Below are 19,111 nucleotides of genomic sequence, written 5' to 3'. Positions count from 1 at the left end.
ACTCTGGCGCCCCGACCGGGACTAGAACACAGTGTGCTGGCGCCGCAAGGTGGAGGATTAGCCTAGTGAGCTGCGGCGCCGGCCTGTTCATACAGTCTTAAGCTCACCTCCTCCACTCCAGCGATTCCAGTGCCTGGTCAGTAGCGCCAGTGGGCATAATATTTGTTCACGCTGCCACGAGAACCACAAAAAGGACCTGTGAAGTCCTCAGTATGAGCATGGATACTGCAGCAATGACCCTCATCAGGGAGTCGGGGAATCCCCGAGTGTGTGGAGCTGCCCACAGTGACTGCCCAAAAACCCAGCCACACTCTATGCTTTCATATGCGGCCATAGTGTTTTCATAGTTCCTGCATACAGGGCACCAACAGTCACGAGAACCCAGATACCTGTCAATTTTCCCAGCCAGACTCAGGTGTCTCCTCTTGGCTGGTTGCTGGGTGTGCAGACTTGAGCCGGTGTAGCTGTTATGTATGTTCAAAATGGCGCCATCTACTCTGAGCTATTTAACAGGATGCCAGCGCTGGGTGGTCAGGGAGAGAGAAATGTGCCCCTTTTCTTCCCTGCTATGTTGGCAGGTATACTATCCCTCACAGGGCTCCAAGCTGGACTCATGCTAGGCTCTTCCTGCAGCCTTATGGCTTGGGCTGTTGCAGTCTGATCTCACCTCACTCTCCAGTGCTGGTGCTGAGTCTCTCAGCTGCTGGGGTCCCGAGTTGTGTGCATCCACACCCTGCATGTAGATCACAGTGTCCTTCTAATTCATGTGGAGTTTCCTCTGCTGTTTTCTCCCTAACTCTTCCTTGAGATTGTACTCTCTCCACATTTTTAAAAAAACTATCTTCCCCTAGACTAGAGCAGAAAGCTCCCTCCCTATTCTGCCATCTTGGTCTTCTCCCATAATAACCTTTTAAGGAAACCATTGTCCCCATTTTGCAGAAGAGGACATTGATGCTCACTGGAAGGGAACAGCTCATTGCAAGCACTGGTAGTGACCTTCAGAATCACTTAGGTGCTAGGAAGCTGCAAATCCCAAACAAAAACCTCTTTCTTACATCTCATTCTGTGCCCTTTAAAAGATGACATAAGGGCCTACATGTATCCATGTAGTAAGCAGATGCTATTAAAAAGTTTCAGGAATTTTTGAACAGTATTTACAGTTGAGATCACTCCTGAGGAGACCATGACAGAGCCTGAATATGTGGAGTCCTTGCAAAAAACTTCAGCTAACCGAATGCACTGAGGAAGGGACGCTGGAGGTCTTGTTCTTCCTTAAACCTCACCTCCATAGCATTACTGAACATAGTGGGTCACGGTGGACTCCATGGGTGAACAATCTGAGGAAACCACATAGGATGGGGAAGTGGGATCACATTTCCTTGCCTTAGTGAACTAGTCAAGTAATACTAATCTATGCTGCAGTAACAAGCCCTGAAATCTTATGAGTTACTATGAAGTCTTATCTAGCAATCATCTAAAATCAGAGGCTATTTAAAAAAACTTTGAGAAGCAGAGAGAGTCAGATAGTGCTCCCTTCCACTGGTTCACTACCCAAGCCTATACGACATCTCAGAGCTGGGCCAGGTTGGGCCCTACATGGGTGGCAGAGACCCATTTACTTGAGCCATCACCTCTGCTTCTGAGGGTCTGCATTAGAAGGAAAGTGGGTTAGGAGCTGGAGCCTGGTGTTCAAGCCACATATTCTAATGTGGGACATGGGAGTCTTACCTGGTGTCTTAACTGCTAGGCTAAATACTTGCCTCTTTTTGTGCAGTAACTAAGGGATCAGGCTGTTGCTGGCCTGAAAGTCTGCTGTCTTGGAGTTGTTTTTTTTTCCCAGGTATGATAAAGTGGGGGAGAGATCATTTGGCTATCTCAGGGTTGAAGGGGTTCTTCTTTGTGCTGAGAAAATCCATCTCCATGGTGATGATCATGGCATTGACTTAAGTAGCATCTTGGTTAATCACCCATGCTGCTAGTGCCCAACAATCACCTCATGGCTTTTTGCTTACCTGTCAAACATGGAGTGTTTATAAGGCATTGGATTGAAAAATTAATTCAAAGCAGCAGTTCATTCCAAATAATCACTTGAATTGTGTTTCATCCGGTGATCACAATTTATCCATTTGGGCCACCACTAGTACACATGAAGCTTTTGTGTAAATTAGAAACAGGCACTCCTTCCTCCATGCATTTTATTTCCATCTGGCAGAAAATCGTCATGCTAGTTTTTAGAAAAATACCCTTCACTGTCGTCCCCTGACAAATTGTTAGAATAAATATACAAATTGACAATTTCTTTGGAGTGAATAGTGCCCACTTGATGTGTTATCCTTGTGCAGTATGAAACTTGCAAAACTGTATGTGGCAGCCATTTCCTACCTTGCCTCCTGCTTCTGAATCTTTCTGAAGTTCTATAGACATTCACAGGTACAAACATCTTTCCACTTTTGATAAACATGGTGAGGTATTCTTTCTTGGAGAACATGATTTAATTTGTTAAGTCACATAAGCATTTTTAGTTTTTGGGGCTGTTGATGTGGCGTAGAAGATTAAGCCTCTGCCTGAAGTGCCAGCATCCCATAGAAGTTAGGTGCCTGTTCGAGTCCCTGCTGTTCCACTTATAATCCAGCTCCCTGCTAATGAACCTGGGAAATCAGCAGAGGATATCCCACATGCTTGGGCCCTTGCACCCATGTGGGAGACCCAGAAGAAGCTCCTGTCTTTGGATCAGCTCAGCTTCAGCCATTGTGGCCATTTGGGGAGTGAACCAGTAGATGGACTCAATCAATCATTCCCTCCCTCCCTCCCTCCTTCTCTCTCTATTTCTGCCTTTCAAATAAATAAATCAATGTTAAAATTTTTACTTTTTATAGGGTCAAGTTTATATACCATTTTATGAGGTAGCTATGATCCATTGTTCATGTTCAGTATGGTTTGAAATTATATCTACTTTCCTCCATTGTTGGTCTCTATTTTATTTGACTGTTTGCTACATTTTGAAGATATGGAGTTACCCTGTTAGAATAGTTTATTTTTATTCAAAAACCTTTTTACTCAACTAGGACTTTAATGGAATCTACTCAGAATGACAAAGCCTTGCCCAGGAGCTAAAAATTATTGCCATTATTAGAAAAAGTCATTTTCTACTTGTCCGCATTTGAAGTAGGCCAATCCAACAGGCTGTGCTATCATTTAAGTGAACAAATGAATGAACACATTGTGGGTGACATTAAGTCTTAGCAGTAAGTCAATTGCTTTAAAAACTGTTTTATGATTGCATGTTATCACAGAATGACCCACACCTAGAGAAGCCCATTACTATTTCTTTGAGTGAAGGATCTATGCTAAGAATGAAGGAGCAATCATGTGTGAAGAGCGGATAGTATGTTTAAAAAAAAAATCCCAGGACTGGTCTAATTGCTCTTTGATTACTCCCTCCAGGGAGTAATTCTTAGCCTTGGTAGAAAACCGTGAGCAAGTCTGACCATTTGGTTCTGTGAAAATAAACTTAGTTCAGTTTATTGACATGTTAGACATACCTGCCAAATTTTCCCAAGCTTTTTCTGACATGTGTCTTGCCTGATGGAGTCACTGTAATGCTGTCTATGTGTTTTTAGAGAAATTATGTTTTGCTAAGGAATGTATCAAAATTGTTAAACCGTGTTACACCTTGTTCTCATTAGCCCTTGGAATGTGCTGCTGGAGGAGGGGGGCACCCACCTCTTATTCCCACAAGACATCCTCTGGGCTCCATTTTCCCTTCCAGGTCTCGGCTGTTCTTAGGGCAGGCGTGCCAGGAGTGTGGCATCTAGGAGTCCCGGTACCCAAGCCCACTCACTGCTCTTGTTAGCTGTAAAGCCAAACAAGCAAATGAGTCTCAATTCTACGTACAATCCATCTACCTCTGTGGCACCGTGTGTAAATTTCCAACTTCCGGGTTTCCATTGGAAATACTTGAAAACGGGAAGCCTGCCTTGGTTCATTAACAGCAGTGAGTCCTAAAGAGTATCCAAGCGGGCCAAGTGCTGGCAATTCTGCCTCCCAACATCTCTCCCTTTTCAGTCCCTGCTTCCCACTGCCTTGTTCAGGATCCCATAAAATCTCTGGCTTGAACTGGTACCACTGCTTCTGTACTGAACTCCTTGCCTTTTTCAGTCCATCCTTTGCACTGTGGCTCGAGTGATCTTTCAAAAAACGATTGGCCTTCTCTTCCAGATCATCAGGGTTCCCCATCTTCCACGGTGTCAAATGCTAACTGCTTTGGATATTGTTCAAGGCCCTTTGAGATCTGGCCATGTTCTGCTCCAGCATAATCTCTCCACTTCTCACCTTTTGTTTATACTTCTGGAATTTAAAGCAGTTCTGGAAACATCCTTTGCTGTGTCATACTTCTGTATCTTTGCTCTTGTTTTCTTTCTTCCTTGGACATCCTCCCAAATGGGCCTTCTGGCTAACTCTGCTTAGCCCAAATGCCACCTCATCTTTGAAGCCCTCCATGGTTTCCTCTGCTGAAATGCTTAGGTGTTCACCATTCTGTGCTCCCATTGAGCCTTATGAAAATTCAGCCATCCAAGTGATTACCTGATAGCATAGTATTTATTCTGATTGGACACTGAGCAACTGGATGTCTTAGAAGGTAGCTTTTAATTAGTATTCCTGTAAATTATAACGGGCTTGGTATATTAGGAGTTCAATGAAGGGGTTAAGGAGAGATTGCCAAGGTACTGCTCAATCATCAAAAACAGTTCTTTTAAAAGCACACATCTTTAAATCCAGTGAGTTAATGTAGGTGAACGAAATGGCTTTGGTGGAAAAGTTCAGATGAAAAATCAATCAGATTGCTTTGTCCATCTCTGTGTGTTGCTCTCAAGTTTTGGTGTTGTCTACAAAGTCACAGGCAGGTAGGCAGGCTCGGGGACACCCTCTCTGCAGTGGTTACTGTGGGAAGTCAGCCAGTGACAGAGGGTGGTGGAGGCAGCAGCTCTGGGCCTTAGGCCTTCTGTCTTGGGTGTTGCAATGCATTTTGCAGAGGTTTTCCTAGGAGACTGGTTGCTTGCCCTGATGTGTCAGAGCGCCGCCATGGCCCCAGATTCAGCCTCCCCTAAATACCCTCTGCGAGAGGAGACTTTTATTACCCAAATAAAAGTTACTGTGGAGTTCTAAGAAATGTGACATGTAAATCCATCAGGCTCTGCTTTGCAGGGGATGTTTTCTTGTCTTGGTGCTTTGGACTGCTGGCCCATGGGCTTCATTATCTCCAGATATGGGGCTGCTGTAGCTGCACCGTGTGGAAACCTGAATATTGTGGCTTACGGCTGGGCTGAGCCAGATGGAGAAGGCTCTGTGTTCCTCCCATGCAGGTGGCCCTTTGAGTGCTGATATTCAGTCCTCAGAATGGAGCCCCATCCAGAGAACACAGGGCAAAGCCTGTGAGGAGCTCGTAGTCACTGGTGTCCCTGATAGGCTCAGAGAGGCCTGCAGAGCACAGTCTCTGCTCGGGTGGGGTTTTCTTCCTTCTCTGATGTCAGAGTTCAGTCCGGCCTCTGTGGACGAGCCCAATGCCTTTACCCTGGAAGAGTGTAGCAAAGGGCAGAGGTAAAGGGTTTGGAGCTGGACAGTGCTGAGGTGGAGTCCTGGATCTGGCATTACTGTGGGCCCTTGCACGAGATGCTCCATTTGTTTGCTTTTTCCCGTGATCCTTGTGGGGTTCCTGTGGCAATTAAATGGGAGAGCATTCTGGTAGCACGTTTGGCAAGTTCAGGCCCTCAGAGTTATTACTTCTACTTGTGAATCTCAGTGTCCACAACACATTTGGGAAGCAACTGGAGACCTAGAAGGGGAAGAATGGGCATTTGTTTGTGCAGTGACAGATGACCTGGAGAGGACTCTGAGCTCCACAGTAGGAGATCCAGCTGTTGCCTCTCCCAGAGAATCTACTCAGGAGTCCCCTTCCGAAAGGGGGGAGCAGGAAACCCAAGTTCCTTCTAGTCCTGGCCTTGCCATCAGCCGCCTGTATGACCTTGGATGAGTAACTTACCTTCTATCTGCTCAGTTTTCAGAATCATTTGGAAATTGGTGTGGGCCAACTTGAAAACCAAATCATATAATGTAGATGTGAAAGTGGCATTTAGAGAATGGCAAAGTGTTTTATGGCTGAGAAGGTGCTGAGTGGGCACCGTTCCTTTCTCTTTCTCTTCTGTTCCCTTCTCCCCCAAGCAAGCTACTTAATTATCACAGTCACAAAGAACCTGGCAGCATGGAGGAGCGATACTGCTGTTAAAGTGATTTCTTCTCCATGTCATCATATCCATTTCCAGAGGTTCTTAGGAAAGACTTTGAAGTCGGTTTAACACTTTCACCTGCTTTACTGTCAGGTGTTAGGCTGGCGGCTGGTCAGATTTAAATTTCAGAAGTCTATGAGTCAATTTATTCCTTAGCTCTGAGATAATGCTGTAGAAGGGAAAACCTCATTTTGAAGGTGAAAATCTCCCCACTATGTTAAAAATGCAGGTGGAAAATTTGAGAAGGTAATACAAGGGTACTTCAAAATGTTGATGGAAAATGAGCATTATCTTTTAATCCCATTTTCCATGGGCTTTTGGGAGTACTCTGGTATACTGAAATGTTAGCTGATGGAGTGAATAATGGGGTTCTGGATGAGTATTTTTATTTATATCCGTCTCTACTTTGTAATCTTTCCATAATGGGTTTCACTTAAGTTATAGGCATCTCCTCCTTCAAAGAAAATATAGTGATATTTTATAGGACAAAAATTAAGGGATTTGAGAAACTTGTGGGGGCCGGCGTTGTGGTATAGCAGGTAAAGGTGCCACTTGTGCTATCAGCATTCCATATAGGCGCCGCTTTGAGTCCTGGCTGCTTCACTTCTGATCCATCTCCCTATGTAATGGCCTGGGAAAGCAGCAGAAGATGGCCCGAGTGCTTGGGCCCCTGCTCCCATGTGGGAGACCCAGATGAAGCTCCTGGTTTTGTCCTGGCCCAGCCACAACCATTGCAGCCACCGGGGGAGTGAAAGAAGAGCTCTCGCTCTGTCTCTCTCTCTCTCTCAAATCTTTTTAAAAATTAAAGAAATTTGTGACTTTCCAGTTAACTGATGAAGGCGAGTGTGTGTGGAGAATCCCAGAAGGCAGGCATGGCCCAGCCAGGCTGTGAAACCTCACTTGAGCCCCAACACAGTGCACAGCTGCCTCTTCTTCTTGTCTTTCCTGCTCAGAGCTGGGGAAGCTGGGACAAAACTCCCCACCTGGCCAAGCTTTCCTTGTGAGTTGGGTGTTTAGAGAGCACCACATGCCAGTTTTAGTGAGCCTGGAGAATCACTGAGCTGTGAAAGTCAACGTCTTCATCTGCTGAAGCTCCTTGTCCGAAGACAGATCACAAACCTGACCTCCCACTAGACTGCTGATTTGCGTACCTAGATGCACACTCCTGGCTGCACCTTGACTCCTGTCGAGTCTGTCAAGTTGGAGCCAAAGGGGCCAGGAACACAGCTCTGTGAACAAGCTCAGCAGCCTTACAGCATGGATGCAGTTCTAGAATCATCCAATTTTCAGGCTTCGTAATAAATGAAGATTTTAATTATTCTAACTTGTTAATCCTAGAGTGTCAAACACCTGAGTGAATCAGAATGCTAAAAACCCTGAAATCCTTTCCTTTCTCCAGCAAGTCCCTTTCTAATTACCCTGTTGCACGTGGTGACACAGCCAGGCTCTGTTTCCCTGGCATAGTCTACCTCTTGAGTTAACTCTTCAGTTTCTCTCTTCTACACCCTAGGTTGGCCTTTTTTATCTCACAAGCAGACACCTATAATTGGTTTCCCTGCTCCTAGACTCTCAGCCCTCCAATGCATGTACTGTTGCCAGAGTAATCTTCCTAGAAAATACAGCCGATCAGTTCTTTCCCAAAGCAAAACCTTCATCAGCTTCCCAATTGTTCTCACTCACCTAGGCAGGTAAGTCATCCCTTTCCGGAGTAATTCTCAGACTCAAACATGCCTTGATTTCCTCCTTTGAGGTCCATTTGGCTTGCTATAATGGTCTTCCTATTTTAATAGTATATGAAGTGATTTTTATATTAATTTCCTTGATTGGGAGATTCATGAGGGCCCAACTCTGTCTTGTGGGTCTCTCCATACTATCTAGCTTAGCTCCTTGAACTTATTTTTTTCAATGATATATTTGAAAGGCAGAATTACAGAGAATAAAGAGGGACAGAGTGATCTTGCATCTACTGGTTCACTTCCCAAATGGCCACAATGGCTGGAGCTGGGCTGATCCAAAGCCAGGAGCCAAGAGCTTCTTCCCAGTCTCCCATGTGGATGCAGAGGCCCATGCACTTGGGCCATCTTCTGCTGTTTTCCCAGGCCACAAGCAGAGAAATGGATTGGAAGAGGAACAGCTGGGACTAGAAGGAGTGCCCATGTGGGATGCTGGTGCTGCAGGCTAGCCCCCTTGAACTTATATTTACTGAATATAATTGGATAGGAGGTGTTCAAAAAAAGGCTTACATGAGACAACTAGAGGAGATTTCAAAAATTTTTTCCACCTTTATTTGTAAAGAGTGAAAAGCAGGAATCATATGTTATTCTATTTTAATAGAATACTGTGGAACCATACTTCTTTGCAGCAACTTTAGGTACTGAGGCCTGGAAGTGTTTGCTGTTTTTCTACCCAGGTAGACTTGATCTGAAAAGAGTAATTTCAGTTCCATGAGAAAATGGAAGCATTGGAGACATGGGACTGTGTAAGGGTTTGGTGTCATCTCAATATGCAGCCAGATCTATCCTCTGGGGCCAGTTATTCATCCTCTCGGACAGGACTCGGGTTCTCCATCTGTACAATGTGGCTAATACCTGCCTAAGCCTATTGTGTGGATTGTGGATGATGATGGATGTGTAAGCATTTAGGACACTGCCTATCACACAGTAGGCATGCCAAAACACAAGCACGGGCAGTTATTTTCATAGCCGTTATACATGGTTCAGCGAGAAAGCGTGGCATCTGCAAGCGCAGCTGCAGCCTGAGAACCAACTTGATTTCCAAAGCTTGCCCTGCGTAATGGCTCTTATTAAAATGTGAGATTGTTCATAAAGCAGAAGATCACTTGACAGCTGACCCTGCAAACGGAGCTGGAACTCAAGCAGGAAGGGCCAGATGTGCTGTGCTATTCCATGCTGGGCATCTCCTCCCCAGTGGGCGAGCTCTTCAGGCCAGAACAAGCAGATGTGTGGTTTTCTGGGGCGAACAGGCAGGCCAGGGTCCTGTTTGCTCTTGTATAGTGTGAGTGGCTGTGGAAGGCTGGATGCAGGAACTGTGCTAATGGAGCTCTCACATGTGCATGTCTTAAGAGTTTTAAAAAAAGTCATCACTCTTATTACATCTCCCCGGGGGGTAGCGATAGATTCAAGAAAGGACCATAGAAGACAACTGGGTCCATTGGCTGGCTGGTACTTCAATTTCTACCATGTGCCATGTCTTGCTTAGGGTTCTAAGGGCAATGACAGGAATGGTGGTGCATAATATAAAGCTGATACAGTTCCACCTGGGTCTAGAACAATCATCCTTTTAAAAAGCAATTTTTAAATATATTTTAAAATTTATATAAGGTGAACAAACTTCAAGTATTTCATATTCGCAGATTTTGTAGCATATTGATACTTCCGACCCTATTTCCCTCCTCCTTCCTTTCTTCTTTCAATTTTTTATTATATAATTTTTGTTACCCTTATAAGGTAAACAAATTTTGCGGATTTCATATATACAGATTTAGGAGCATAGTGACCATTACTACCCTACCCTCCCATCAACGCTCCCACCCTCCCTCCTTCCTCTTCTTTCCTTTGTTATTTCTTTTAATTTTTACAATGACATACTTTCAGTTTGTTTTATAACCATAAGATTAATGCTTCACTAAATAAAGATTGAACAAATACTAAGAAGAAACAAAACACTGTTCCTCAACAGCAGAGACAAGGGCTATAAATGATGATTAAATCTCAAAATGTCATTCATTCTTAAGCTGTTTTTAATGAATCCTGGATTCCTTAGGAAATAGGGCAAAAGTTTTAGAATTTCTCTGAGGAAAATATGTATTTACACACCATTCTATCTACAATTCCAAAGGGCTCATGGATCCCTTGAAGTTCTTTTAAATACTTCCAAGTTAGAATCCTTCATTTAGCAATTTTAATCTGGTGGGAGACCTAGACATGGACACTGGATTCAGAAACACCTGGTTCCAGTTTGCTTTCCACCCCTTATGGGTTACATATTTCATCAAGTGAATGAATGATCTTGAATAGTTTATCCTCTCTCTGCTTCAGACATCTCATTTGTAGATGAGAATAATAGCAACATCTCATGGGGTGGAAGTGAAGATAAGTTACAATAAGCAAAAAAGCTTTAGCGTGATGCCTAGGAAGTGGTAAATGATCAATAAATGGAAGCACATAGCTATTACTAGTGAGTCTGCTTAAGGGAGACATTACAGTGTAGCAGCAGATGAATTCCTACTGCCCTGGGGAGGAATGTATGAACCACCATCTTCAGCTGAGGTTTCGTGTCTAAAAGAATTTTGAAGAACAGCATGATGAGGGTTTCCCTCTATCGCTACAGACACAATTGAGGGTAACTTTGCTTCATGCCATTTTGTAAAAAAAAAGGCAACCACAGCAGCATTCCATAGGGGGATTTCAGTGGTTATATAGTCCTTGAAGATGACCTCATTAGAGGAAATTCGTCTCTCATTGACAGCTAAGTACTGACAGTTATAATGCATCAGCGACAATGAAGACAAAGGGTAAGATGATGATAACAGCTATGAGCTCTGGGGTTCCCATGTGCCAGGCGTTCTGCTAAAATCTTCACATTTGTTCTGGGTTTCTGGGGTCCTTGCTGATGAGGCTGGAGGACTTGCACGTGGTGCAGTTGGTGGGCAGCAGGCTGTGTGTGTGTGTGCACTAACAAAAGTAGTTTCTTATCGGCTTTCGTTCATTTGACTGTTTTCAGAACCAGAAGTTTAACGTTTTGGAATGTGCCTGCTGAAAAATGAAGGTTTATCATGCAGAGTGTAAGATTACAGCCACAAGATTCAGAAAAAGTTTTCTGAGCTTGGGGGGAGAGTTACAATTAACCTCGTAAAGAGTGCAGATGAAAGTCTTTCCCATCGTTACAATCAAAGACACTTTAGGCCACTCTTTTCCCAGAGGAATAGTTGCTTTTTATGGCATGTTTTAAAGTTTTATTTCAAAAACAGTCAGCATCTTAAAGCAGAAGGCTGTGTGCTCCCCAGGCCTTCACTCACAATGTGTTTTCAGTTTTCTCAATCGTATTACCAAGTTTCTGGCTAGGATGTGAGCTGCTACCCTCATGGAGCCGAGCACGGAAGGATTTAGCTTGATTTTCCTGTGCTTATAGTGAGAACTCTCTCCCAAATCTCCCAGCTATTTTCTTCAGGCATGGTTTCAGAGGCAGCATTAGTATGCTAGAAAGGGTGGCCTTTTTTGACCCTCTGATTTTCAGTCAGGGAAACTGAGGACCAGAAGGATGGTGAACCCTAGTTCTGTCCAATATTCTTTTATTTTATTTTTATTTATTTATTTTTTGACAGGCAGAGTGGACAGTGAAAGAGAGAGACAGAGAGAAAGGTCTTCCTTTGCCATTGGTTCACCCTGCAATGGCCGCTGTGGCCTGCACACTGCGGCCGGCGCACAGTGCTGATCCGAAGGCAGGAGCCAGGTGCTTCTCCTGGTCTCCCATGGGGTGCAGGGCCCAAGCACTTGGGCCATCCTCCACTGCCTTCCTGGGCCACAGCAGAGAGCTGGCCTGGAAGAGGGGCAACCAGAACAGACTCTGGCGCCCCGACTGGGACTAGAACCCGGGGTGCCGCTGCAGGCGGAGGATTAGCCTATTGAGCCACAGCGCTGGCCCCAGTATTCTTACTATGTCCATCGCTCAACTGCCTCAAACTTGGGACACCTGATTGTCTCATGTCTATGTCTACACACTATTGTGTGAGCGTTTAAAGATTTATTTATTTGAAAGGCAGAGTTACAGAGAGGTAGAGGAAGAGAGAGAGAGAGGTCTTCCATCTGCTGGCTCACTCCCCAGATGGCCACAACAGCCAGAGCTGGGCCGATCTGAAGCCAGGAACTTCTTTCAGGTCTCCCATGCGGGTGCAGGGGTCCAAGGACTTGGACCATCTTCTGCTTTCCCAGGCCACAGCAGAAAGCTGGATGGGAAGTGTAGCAGCCAGTACTCGAACCTGCACCCTTATGGGATGCCTACAATGCAGGCGGCGGCTTTACCTGCTACACCATAGCACCAGCAACAGCCCCGTGTGTGTGTGTGTGTGTGTGTGTGTGTGTGTGTGTTAACATAACCGGCCCTGTGTGTGTGCGTGCGTGTGTGTGTTAACATAAGCCTTAAATATCACAAATGTTAAGCAATAGAACTCTGACTAATTGCCTTTCAACAATCTTTGAGAGCACCTGAATGTTGAAGGGAGTGGCTGGTAGCCTGATAGCCCTAGGTGTGGCCGTACTGCTGTGATCAGTTTGCCCCTGTGCTGGAATGGAATCTCAGTGAAACTTACACCTTTCTCTGTCTATTTACTTGGCTTCTGTTCCAGTCCTTTCTCCTGGGACTGACTCTTGCCTCAGTACATTTCCAGCTTGCCCTGGGCCCTGGATTTTCTTGCTTAAAGAATGCTTTACGTGCTTGCTGTACTGTGATGTGCTCTCTGACAATGACTAGGCACTTGATGCCTTTGTGGCTTCCTTGGGCATGCACCTGTCGTGTGTACAACATGCAGGACTATTGTGGTGGCCTTCTTACCAGTTGCTCTGCCTGCAATAGATTCCTTGATCAGTTGACACTGGTGTCAGGGCCTGGCTTTGTTGCTAGAGCAAATCACATCAGCCACCTGCTAAAAACTCTCAAGCTTCTCCAATGCTTAGTGCAAGTGGTTTCATTTCAGGTGCCAATCCCACTTGATTGGTAGTGGCTGTCTGAAGTGGAGGCTGTCTGAAGTGTAGTAAAATGGTATGATTAGTAATGTCTGACAGGTGCAGGGTGAGGGAGTAAGAGCAGCTGTGCCACATCATCCCAGTAAGAGAATGAGATCTAAACTTGTAACCACGGCACATAGCGCTCTCACTGGTCTGGTTTCTGTCTACCTGTCCAGAACTATTCACCACTCCTCAGCTTGTAACCTCCCTCTGAGCACTGCTTCCCCAGTGCCCAGGCTCTCACATCAACAGGCTTCGCATCTGCCAAACTTCTGGAAACCTCTAGCCTCTGTTTTATCCATTGCTGCCTCATCCTTAAACACCTGGTTTGAGTGTTTTTGCCCTTGAAGCCTCCCTATCTTTGTGGCCCCAGCCACACTCCCACACACTTTCTTCTTTATAGTTTATTACTGCATTCTGTGTAGATGTAATACCACCAACACATCATAGCACTATCATATGTTTGCTCCCATTCTGGACTATTTGGCCCAGAGAAATCAATACTGATGGAGCTCCTTCAAAGTCCATCAGGGGAACCAAATAGAGTAGAAAGAGTATGGGATTTTGGGCAGTGGGGATTTGGCACAGTGGTTAAGATATCATTTGGGATGCCTACATCCCATATTGGAGTGCCTGGTTCGAGTCCTGGCTCCACTCCAGAATCTAGTTTCCTGCTAATAAGCAGCCCTGGAAGGCAATGGCGATGGTTCAAATTATGTGGGTCCTTGTCACCCACTTGGGAGATCCAGACTGAATTATGGGCTCTGGTTTTGAAGCTGGTCCAGCCGTGGCTGTTGGAAGCATTTGAGGAGTGAACCAGGAGATAGAAGATATTTCTGTCTCTCTGTTTTTCAAATAAAATTAAAAGCGTATGGGGGTATGAATCTGATTGTGGTGTAATCCTTAGCCTTGTACTAACTCTCTCTATATATATTTGAGTTCCAGGCTATTCTCATAAATTGGGACTCCTTAGTCATACATTGTCAAGTGAGAGATTTAGAAGTAATAAAACGTTATCATATTGTGTACTAAGTCCTCAATGGATGGCAATTTTATAATTGGTTATCTAGTTTATTTTTAAGCCAATTCTGTGAAGTTCAGTAAGAATTATTTAACTAAAAAATGGTTCAACTGAGACTCAAATTATTTCCTCAGGATCATAGATCAATAAATTTCTGAGTTAGACTCAGGTGAAGTGGAACTCCAAGGTCAATGTCTTTTTTCTTATATATTAAAGTCTTAAGTCTAGAAAGTCACGTAATAGCTCAAAGAATTCTGTATCCCTTTCTCATTTCCCATATTTTCTGATTGTTAATATCTTATTGTTTTTGGTCATCCTCTGTGTGCATGCACACACACAGAGAACACACATCTTTTTCTGACATGACAGCCCCCTTGATAATTCCCCAAACAAGGAGCTCTTCTCTAGCATTATCATTGTGCAACCATCCCAATCAGAAGATCAGCATTACCCACTATACAATCTACTGACCCCATTTAGATTTGACCAAGTAACCTAATAGGGTCTCTATCCTTTCTGGTCCAGGATTTTATCTAGACACATGTGTTGCATTTAATTATCATGTCATCAATATCTTCTAACCTGCAACCATTCCCCAGTCTTTTCTCCATGTCTCGTGCTTGACTTGTCTTTCCTTCTGTAGGATGGCTCATAGGGTTTCCTTAGACTCTGGAAATTTTCTCTTGGGAGGAAATCATAAAAGTGGTGTTGAGCTCTTCTCAGTGCAGCATATCAAGGGGTACACAATAATGACCCATCTTACCATGGTTTTAGTAACCTGAATCATGTGGTCAAGTTGTGGTCTGCAAGATTTCTCTATTGTATTTTCCTTTTGTATTTGATTACTATGGAGAGATATTTTGTTACTAGATGAATATCTCATCCCTTATGAAAACTTCCCCTATCAACCTTAGCATCCAATCCATCACAACCATTATGATGATTTCCAAATGTGATGATCTATTTCTATTATTTCTTCTATGTTTAGTATTTAGCATTCTACTGTGAGAGCTCTCCCTTCTGCCCTGCTTATCCGTGTATGTATATATATCAATACTGGATTCATGGGTCTTTTTTATTCATTGGGTTCTAACCTTTTACTATCATTATTTACTTTAGTGCTCAAATTTTTCCCTATTTGATCTGCTTCTATAGTTGGCTCCTATGTTCTTTAGAGGTGTTTCCTGACTTTGACACAGGGTGCTCCAGGCTCATCGAGTGTTTTCTCTGCCTAATTCTGAATTCAACTTTTCCTCCAACAGCCCTGTTTCTTTTTAGTGGAGGATAGATTTAGAAACTGAAATCTGATTGCTCACTGTGCTTGTTGCTGCTACATGTATAAGTGTAAATAAAAATAAATATGTATCTGTATATACATACATAAACACGGAAAAATGACTACTATATATTTGTATACATATTAAAAAAACCATTAGTTCATACCATTACTTCTTATTCCAATCCAGTACCATAGAGGTCTTTCTAACCTTATTTCCATGTTTAGAAATACCTTCCAAGAGTAAGAAACAGTTTTTCTTTTAAGATTTATTTATTTATTTGAATGTCAGAATTACACAGAGAGAGAAAGAGGGAGAGAGAGAGGTCTTCAATTTGGTGGTTCACTCCCTGACTGGCTGCAACAGCCAGAGCTATGCTGATCTGGAGCCAGATGCTTCTTCCAGGTCTCCCACACGGGTGCGGGGTCCCAGGGACTTGGGCTGTCTTCCAATGTTTTCCCAGGCCTTAGCAGAGAGCTGGATTGGAAGAGGAGCAGCTAAGACTTGAACTTGTGCCCATATGGTATGCTGGCACTGCAGGTAGTGGCTTTACCCACTACACCACAGCGCCGGCCCCAAAAACAGTTTCAATATTCAGTATTTATTCAGAATAACCAATCTTAACTATGCTGGCTGCCTCTTCTGCCTGCCACTTCCACATCTCTACCTCCTTATTGCATGCTTTCTTGGCCATCCGGCACACTGCCACAAATGTCTTCATAAGGGCTCCACCTATTTTGAATGCTGAGGGCCGGTGTCAAGAGATGCAAAGTGAGATAAATGTTTAAAGATGCTGAATATGTGTATTACCTTTATTTCTAATCCTAACTTTATTATCCTAACTGTATTATCTTTATTTCTAATCCTAACTTTATTTCTAATCCTAAATTTTAACTGAAAAGTGATCCCTGTTAAATATAAGAGTGGGAATAAGAGAGGGAAGAGATGTGCAATTTGGGACATGCTCAAGTTGACTTACCTCAAACGGTAGAGTTAGAAACATACCAGAGGATTCCAACTCAATCCCATCAAGGTGGCATGTACCAATGCCATCTCACTAGTCCCAGTGATCAATTTCTGTTCATAATTGATCATAATGATAGGACTAAGAACCAAAGGGATCACATAAACAATAGTGTCTGGAAATACTAGCTGACAGAATAAAAAAGGGAGAGAATGATCCAACATGGGAAGTGAGATACACAGAAGACCCATAGAATGACAGATGTCCTAAACAGCACTCTGGCCTCAGAATCAGCCCTTAAGGCATGCGGATCCAGCTGAAAAGCCCATGAGAGTATTTCAGGCATGGAAAGCCAAGACACTCTGGGGAAAAAAAAAACCTAAATGAAAGATCTCCATGAGTGAGATCCCAGTGGAAAGAACGGGTCATCAAAGAAGGTGGTACCTTTCTCTGAAGGGAGGAGAGAACTTCCACTTTGACCATGGCCTTGTCTAAATATGATCAGAGTCAGTGAACTCAGGGGGCTTCCGTAGCCTTGGCAGCTCATGACAAGAGCCTAGGGTGATTACTGATGCCATAAACAAGAGTGTCAATTTGTTAAGTCAACAACAGGAGTCACTGTGCACTTACTCCTCATGTAGGATCTTTGTCCTTAGTGTGCTGTACATTGAGATTTAATGCTATAACTAGTACTCAAACAGTATTTTTCACTTTATGTTTCTGTGTGGGAGCAAACTGTTGAAATCTTTACTTCATGTATGCTAAACTGATCTTCTGTATATAAAGAGAATCGAAAATGAATCTTGATGTGAATGGAAGGGGAGAGGGAGTGGGAAAGGGGAGAGTTGCGGGTGGGAGGGACGTTATGGTGGGGAAGCCATTGTAATCCATAAGCTGTACTTTGGAAATTTATATTCATTAAATAAAAGTAAAAAAAAAGATAATTGAAAATGAATCTTGATGTGAATGGAAGGGGAGAGGGAGTGGGGAAGGGGAGGGTTGCGGGTGGGAGGGATGTTATGGTGGGGAAGCCATTGTAATCCATAAGCTGTACTTTGGTAATTTATATTCATTAAATAAAAGTAAAAAAAAAAAGATAATTGAAAATGAACCTTGATGTGAATGGAATGGGAGAGGGAGCAGGAGATGGGAGGGGTGTGAGTGGGAGGGAAATTATGGGGGGGAAGCCATTGTAATGCATTAACTACTTTGAAAATTTATATTTACTAAATAAAAAATAAATAAAAAATGAAAAAAAAGTTGAATATGTGTATTATCTTTATTTCTAATCCTAACACCCAACACAGTGCATGGCATATAATAGGAGCTTTATGAATGCTGTATGAATCAGTGACTGAGTAAAGAAATGAATGAGTAAACAAATTCACAACTGGGATTATCAGAGGGTGATTAACTTATTATCAGAGGATGAATTAAAATGAAGTATCTTCATCTGGGAAGATTTTTATATTTTTGAAGGAGAAAGGAAGGGGGAGAGAGAGCTTCCCTCTGCTCATTTGCTCTGCAAATATCCACAAGAGTTGGGGCTGGGCTAGTGCTGGAATCAGGAGCTAGGGACACAACCCATGTCTCCGTATGGTTGGTAGGAACCCAATTACTTGAGCCATCACTGCTGCCTTCCAGGGGCTGCATTGGTGGGAAGCTGGGGTGAGGAACTGGAGCCAGAAATTTATCTTAGACACTCTGATGTGGAATGCAGGCATAGTAACTGTGCACTTCCCAGGAAGATTTTTTTTTTCACTGAACCAAGCAGTTTTGGAAGGCTGCGGAGGAGAGGGACCATACCTAGGGACACCTGCTCAGTGAGGCATCTTATCTTCATACAGCACCAGATACATGAGGGCCCTTTAAATGGGGGGTGTAATGATAACAAGTACATGGCACAATCTGAGCTTTGGCTATTTAATTTTGAATCACATGTGTGTGTGTGTGTGTATTAGAGCTAAGGCAACACTTCAAAGAAAATAGTTCTTATCCACCTGTGTGTTTATGAAATTTCATTTGGCCAGCAGTGTTCCATAATATCTTTGTTCCACTCGGCTGGGATGTGCAACCTTATGCCAATTCTGTTGAATGCTACTCCAAAAATACTAGAGCTTTAGAATCAATGATTCCTTCTCATATTGTGTAGCTGTAAATGTATACAATATTAGCTTTATACATATAGAACCAGTTTTTATCAAGTTAAGAGTTTTCGCTAACCCATTCCGTGGTAACTAAATTGAAAATACATAAAATGCTTTTTATTTTTTTGTTAGAAGCATTTTGAGAGTAGATTGTCAGGCAGTCACTTAAGTCTCCCAAACCCAAATTCTCATGCTATTTCCCACTGTTGATAACCTAAGTATCTATCACCTGGGTTTTTCTTTTCTTCCCAACAATTAGATTTTTTCTCTTTTGTTTATGAGGAATGTATATTGTTAGTCACTGTTATGAAGTATCACATAAAACCAGAATCATCAAATTGGACTGCAGCCATAATGGTACCCAAGCCTATGCTTGGGCTGTTCCCCACTCTGTTCTTAGTCACTGCCAAGATTCCAAAGCCAACAAAGTCCCTTCTACTTGAGTAAATAGCTTCAAGCATTGACAACTGTTCTAAGTGATTATTCAAAGAATGCCAATAGCCACAGTTCAGACAAATCAACTACAAAAATCATTAAAAACAAAGTGGGGGAAGGGATCCTGCTTATTAAAAACAAAGATAAAAATGGGAAGAGAACATGGGGTGGTAGCTCTGCCTTCTCTGCCCTGTGTGACATGTGGTGGGTAGGCTGGACATGGCTCACACTCAGCTTGTG

The 19,111-nt window shown here is 43.4% G+C and overlaps 1 protein-coding gene and 1 pseudogene across 1 annotated transcript in view; both read left to right on the top strand.

The window, feature by feature from the left end:
- SAXO1 (stabilizer of axonemal microtubules 1) overlaps positions 1-19,111 on the top strand; it is a 148,978-nt gene that overhangs the window by 58,860 nt on the left and 71,007 nt on the right. The gene's annotated exons all lie outside the window — the stretch shown is intronic.
- The window catches only part of LOC127484782 (arginine/serine-rich coiled-coil protein 2 pseudogene), a 48,605-nt pseudogene continuing 34,826 nt past the window's right edge, over positions 5,333-19,111 (top strand).

This window comes from Oryctolagus cuniculus, chromosome 1, assembly GCF_964237555.1.
Source record: "Oryctolagus cuniculus chromosome 1, mOryCun1.1, whole genome shotgun sequence".
NCBI classification, from domain to species: Eukaryota; Metazoa; Chordata; class Mammalia; order Lagomorpha; family Leporidae; genus Oryctolagus; species Oryctolagus cuniculus.
This window is presented reverse-complemented; position numbering and strand designations above follow the sequence as displayed.